General features: G+C 33.1%; 1 long non-coding RNA gene across 1 annotated transcript; it reads right to left on the bottom strand.

Annotated features, from left to right (window-relative positions):
• Window positions 1-3,515: 3,515 nt before the first annotated feature.
• On the bottom strand, window positions 3,516-4,728 carry LOC128296377 (uncharacterized). Its single transcript, XR_008286987.1, has 2 exons — window positions 4,592-4,728; window positions 3,516-3,708 (listed from the first exon to the last, which is right to left on the bottom strand). It is a non-coding gene; the product is annotated as an uncharacterized LOC128296377 (long non-coding RNA).
• Between the last annotated feature and the right edge of the window lie 1,332 nt (window positions 4,729-6,060).

Here is a 6,060-nt window from a genome sequence, read left to right as displayed (position 1 = left end):
TACCGTTCAAAAATCCCAAAAAAAAATAGTCTATAATGTCCATTAACAACACGTTGAAAATTTTATTTAAAAGTTTAAGTCTAATTATAGTACTAAACCCTTGGAACGACCCATATTGTCTTCACTTGGGAGCTTAAAAGCTCAACACACATACTCAAAGAAAATTCCTTGCAATGGACCATCGCTTGCCACCCTTCTCGTTAACCCGGGAACTATTTATCTACAAGGTAAAGTAAAGGGGTGAGCTTCGGAAAGCTCAGTAAGTACACATGAATGCAAGACAAATATATACATATCTGACATGTTAAGATTTAAACATATTTGAACAATTCCCATATAACACAATTTTCATACTCAACATAGTGATATATTGGAAATTCATGAATATGAAACATAGTCAAATTATATATTCATTGTTTAAACGAATCTCCAAAACACACCACATGACTCATAAAGTCATACGCTATCTCTATGTAAGTGTAGCATATATTCTCACACTATCCAAACACACCATGCTATCTATAGTGAATGGAGCTATGCTTGACATTCCCTTATCTCTCCAATGTTATCTCCGGGCCACAAAGCCCAACACATAATAAAAATGGTGAGTACTCACATTCCTATGGCATACCAATTATATCTAACGGTTTCAAGTGTTCACATTGCCAAAATATCTATTTAATCACATTTTATTTCACAATATAACTGGTTTGTATTACTATTGAGCTCGCACTTAGCATTTCACAATAATATAATTTTGCACTAATCAAAACTCACAATATCATAAATCTCATAATTCACTTACAGGTTCGTTCATGCATAGATATGCATTAATGATAAATTTTACATGTTATAAGAATCCACATTATATTATTTATTCTTATATTCGTTCATGAATATTAAAAATTATATACTGAATATAAATTATATGTACATATTTATTTAGTGACCTTTTATCACTTCAAATTTTAAACATATATTAAAAGTCCCATAAATTTATATTATATAAAACAATACTCATAGTTATATATATTGTATACAATAGAACCATGCATATATATTATATTATATATATAATACTAAAACCATATATATATATCTATATATATTATATAATAATAATAAAGCCCATGCATGTAAATATATTTTACATACAATAAAGCCCACGCACATAATATTAACCACCCATGCCTATATATATCACATACAACACAACCCCTATACGTATATATATCATATGAAACAAAACCCTTAAAACTTATATATAATCATAAACGCATATATATATATATATAAAAGACATTTAATTATTTCATATATACCTATACGTATATATATCATATGAAACAAAGCCCTTAAAACTTATATATAATCATAAACGCATATATATATATATATATATATATAAAAGACATTTAATTATTTCATATATACATACCTATTTAGAAACTCCCTATCACCACAACTTTGCTTATATATACATATATTATTTAACAAAACCCTATAAACGCATAGATATATATATATATATTATATAATAAAATTCACACATATTTATGTATAACACAAAATCCACGCGTATATTTATAATGTTTATAAGATGACCATGCATACATACCATAAGTGGGGTTCGCAAGCTTCACTTTGACTCTTTACATCTCACAATTCATGCTAAAACACAACAAACATGAAGCAGGCCTAATTCGCTCGGCCCGCAATAAAACCAGAGAAATAAATTAAAAATAATAAATAATAAAATCAAAGTAAACCAATGTCCATTTACAAAACTCTGGGCCCCTAAAAGAACCCAAAACCAAAATAAATAAAAATAAAAAAAACCAATACAATAAAATTCCATCGGTCTAAAATAGCCCATGATTCAATTAACCTAAATAATATCCGACCCAAACAACTGAGTCCAAATCCTAGCCAAATAAACTAAACTCCCACTTGAAACCCGACCCAATTACAATACAGGCCCAAATGACCCAAATGTTGATTCAGAAATTTGAACCCTAGCAAGGGCCTTGCGCAGCTGCCCACGAGTGGTTCCCACGTACGGCCTCCACGGCCTCTTCCTCCGTACTGGTTTGTATCCATAGAACTTGTAAAAGAACACATGAGAAGAAAGCAGGCTAACAGAATACAGCAAATGATAGTAGAAAAATGTTTTTTTATTTTTTTATTTATTTACTCACGTAAATCCGGCTATAAAAAGTCGTCGGGTGTACACTGTAAAGACTTACACACATTAAATACGCATACAAATCAAATAGAGAAGGATCAGCAAAAATTTTAAGGTGATTTCTAATTTAAATTTTTCTAGTTTTTTTCTTCTTTTCTTTCGATTTACTTTCTTGAATACCTCATTGATCCATTTGTTTTTTTTTTTAAAAAAAAAAGGGAACAAAGGAAAAGAAAACCTTACCATACGAATATGCCGTGGATCTTCTCTTTACTTCATTGAAATCGAACTCGAAGGAAGACCTCGAGGCTGAAAGGTCGTTCTTCCAAGCCTGAGAGCACCTATCGCAGCGGTGAATCGATGTTTTATTAGTAGGTTAAATAAGGTTATATTATCTTCATTCATAAGTATTGTATTTTATGTGTGCATACTATCCCATATTTATTATTTTTCTTTTGGTTTACAAATGTCGCTGTATAATTTCCAACACTTTAAAATCAACTATTCCATTGTATTTCAAATAAAATTAATATGTTTTGAGTTTACATATCTTTTTAAAAATCCTAAAATAAGGCAATGTTCAGTATTTAGAAATTCGAGAAATCGTGCCCTACCGTGCTGGGTTTCGATTTTTCGTTGGACTAAATATTTGGACACCCTTTTGTAATTTTTGACCTAAGAGCTTTTGGAAGTCAAAACTCAATCGTGTTCTCAAAAGTATACAGGATCATGTCCTATCGTGCTGGATGTGATGCTTTATACCTTTGAAACGAGAAAGTTTTGACGACCAGATTAAACCACTCAAATGTTTTAAAAGGAACCATATTTCAAATTTTTTGAAAAAACCCTAGACATAAGGACAGCAATTAATCAATCTGGTACCAGTTTTTGGGCGTAGTGATTGTAACACCCCAAACCCGGCCCAGCCGTTATGACCGGATCCAACATGCCACATCGAAGCGTTCAAAATATTTTATATTGTTGATCCAGAAAAACTTACTTAGTGTTTTAAAAGATAATTTCATTATAGGTTAAAGTGAATGGAAGATGTGCACTAGGTAGGAATCTGGAAAAGACGTGGTGAGTCCATCGGACTTCTTAAGTACCAAGCTCCCTTCGGATCCAATCCTAGACATGCATACCGCCATTGCCACACCTTAACGTCATGGATATTTCTAGGAAACCGATTTGATTAAGTCATTTTTAGGAAAAGTGATTAATTTTGGAAAATAATTTCATTGCAGAAGCTTTGCTTGTTGTCGTGTTATTTTGAAATCTATTGTTGTTTTTGAAAACGCGCCCTAAAGCTATCCAATTTCAACAGTTAAAATAAGTAATGCCTATCTTAGTAATACATATTAAAACCATCAAAAATAATTAAGCAGCCTTATTACATTTAAAAACCCAAAACTTCAAACGTAAATAAAAGAATGTCCAGTTCACCAGAAGAAAATCAAACTTTCAGAACGGGTGGCCACTCCGAATTCCCTCACAGCTCCAAGCCCACTATGGTTGGGGATTTCCTGCATGGATGAAAATAAAAGGGGTGAGTTTGGAGAAACTCAGTGTGTAAGGAAAACCCATTAAAAGCCCAAGTCAGCTCAAGCCTATTGGGCCTAAGCCCATTCAGTAATAAAGTGGTCTGGACCGAGCCCTTTTCAGATTACAATAAACCGGGCCTTAGCCCTTATTCAGATAATGATATGGCCCATAGGCCCATTTCAAAATACATGCAACATTAATAACATATGCAAGCCCATTTGGGGAGACTACTCAACCCACCAACCACTACACTCCACCCGTACCATCCATAGACTCCATGTGGGGATAGCTCAACCCACCAGCCCAACACTCCACAGTTGCAGCATTGCTGCTCAGTTAACAGTAAATTGATGCAAAGCCTCTAGTACGTGGACAAGCCACTTTCAGTACTTCCTCCGTCAATATCCCAATCCCATGCATCAGATAATAACAACATGGCATGCAGTACATAACAACAGTCAAACATGCATTCAAGTCAATTTAACCCTAAAGGTATTTTGGTAATTTATCTCCTAGGGGTAAAACTGTAAATTTTTCAATTTTAAAGGTATTTCAGTAATTTATCTATTTTAGGGTTTTTCATGCATATTCCTACCTTTCACGTACTACAGAATCACGTACCGAGGGTTCTTACCGAATTGGGCCCGTTGGCCCATATTCCAATTTTGGCCCATTAAGCCCAAAAATATCGAGGGCACAGAAATCATGCACTTTGCAGTCCAAACATTGCAGCTTACCAAAAAAATAATCGATTTACCTCACGAGCATTCGCACACTCGCAAATCTATAAAATACCGGTTTTTGGCATTTCGGATTTTCGACTTTTGCCGATCTAGACTAAGAAAGAGGGTGTTAGTTACACACCTGTTTGCGACGATATGTTGACGAGATCCACACACGAACCGCCTACAATTGGATTACTAACACGTTAATCTAACTATTCAAATACAAACTACGTATTAACCCCTTACAATATTCGGCCAACCACACCTACAGATCATAGTAAGCTTATAAGAAATCAATAAGCAACTCATTAACAAATTTTTATCAATATTTACCACATAATCATAATTTCATTGCAAGCTGTCTTCCTGAGCAACAGTCACTAAATCATTTATAACTGGAGCTACAAAACTCCAAATCAAGTGCCGTTAATTTTCCCTAAAAATATACTCATATATCTTATATCCATAAAATTTTCAGAATTTTTTGTTTGGCCAATCAATACCAGATTTTTCTCAAAGTTTCGCATGTTTCACTATTTGACTAATCTGACCACTCTTCATTACGAATCAAATTTCTCATTGTACAGAATTCAAAATATGTTGTCTTTTATTCCATTTGAAACTAGACTCATTAATATTTAATTACATAATTTATGCAGCTTCTAACTCATCTTCCACAATTTATGGTGATTTTCCAAAGTCACGTTACTGCTGCTGTCCCAAGCAGATTTATTACCAAATCACTCTTTCACACATAACTTGCATGCATATTTTTTTTTAAACATGTATATCACCAATCAATCATCACATATCTATGATTTTACTTAAGTATAATCTCCATTTCATCATTTTAAAGCACAACATATTATCCGATTTTTCCCCTTAGCATCTAAGCACATGCATGCTCATTTGTTTGGCTCAACTTCACATATCTTCCATTTTTCATCAAAAGAACATGAAACAACAACCATTTCCTTCATTTTAATTCATGACCAAATGCTCACAACACAACCAAAAACCAAAATATGCTTCAAGAGTTAAGTAGAATCAAGAAGAACTCATGAACATCAAGATAGAAGCAAACTACCATGAACTTACCTTCAATTTTCTTCCCCAAGTGACCGAACATTCAAGAGCTTTCTCCTCTCCTTTCTCTTCTCTAACTTTAGGCTATGATTAACAAAGATGGACAAAACTTTGTTCTTTTCACCCCTTTTTCTTTTAATAAAATTTCATATTTCATCCATTTAATTCTTTAATACAAAAGACATGAAATTCCAATCATGGAACATTTACCTAACCCATTATCATGGAATATTTACCTAACCCATTATCATGAAACATTTACCTAACCCATTATCATGGAACATTTACCTAACCCATTATCAATTTGTACCATAAATTATGGATATCAAGTGCACATTTTGTCTGCAACAACATGATGGCTGGCCACTTCATGTAAAATAGGAGGTTTGTCATGCAAATCCTCCTATTTTGCACTCCTATTTATTTGGCCACTTCAATTTAGCCTATAGCATTTTCAAACATTTTCACATAGGTCCTATTTCATAATTTCACTCACAAATGACAAAATTAAAGCATGAAATT

The sequence above is a fragment of the Gossypium arboreum genome, chromosome 8, assembly GCF_025698485.1.
Source record: "Gossypium arboreum isolate Shixiya-1 chromosome 8, ASM2569848v2, whole genome shotgun sequence".
In the NCBI taxonomy this organism is placed as follows: Eukaryota; Viridiplantae; Streptophyta; class Magnoliopsida; order Malvales; family Malvaceae; genus Gossypium; species Gossypium arboreum.
The sequence above is the reverse complement of the archived record's forward strand: the minus strand, read 5'-3'. Positions and strand labels throughout refer to the sequence as shown.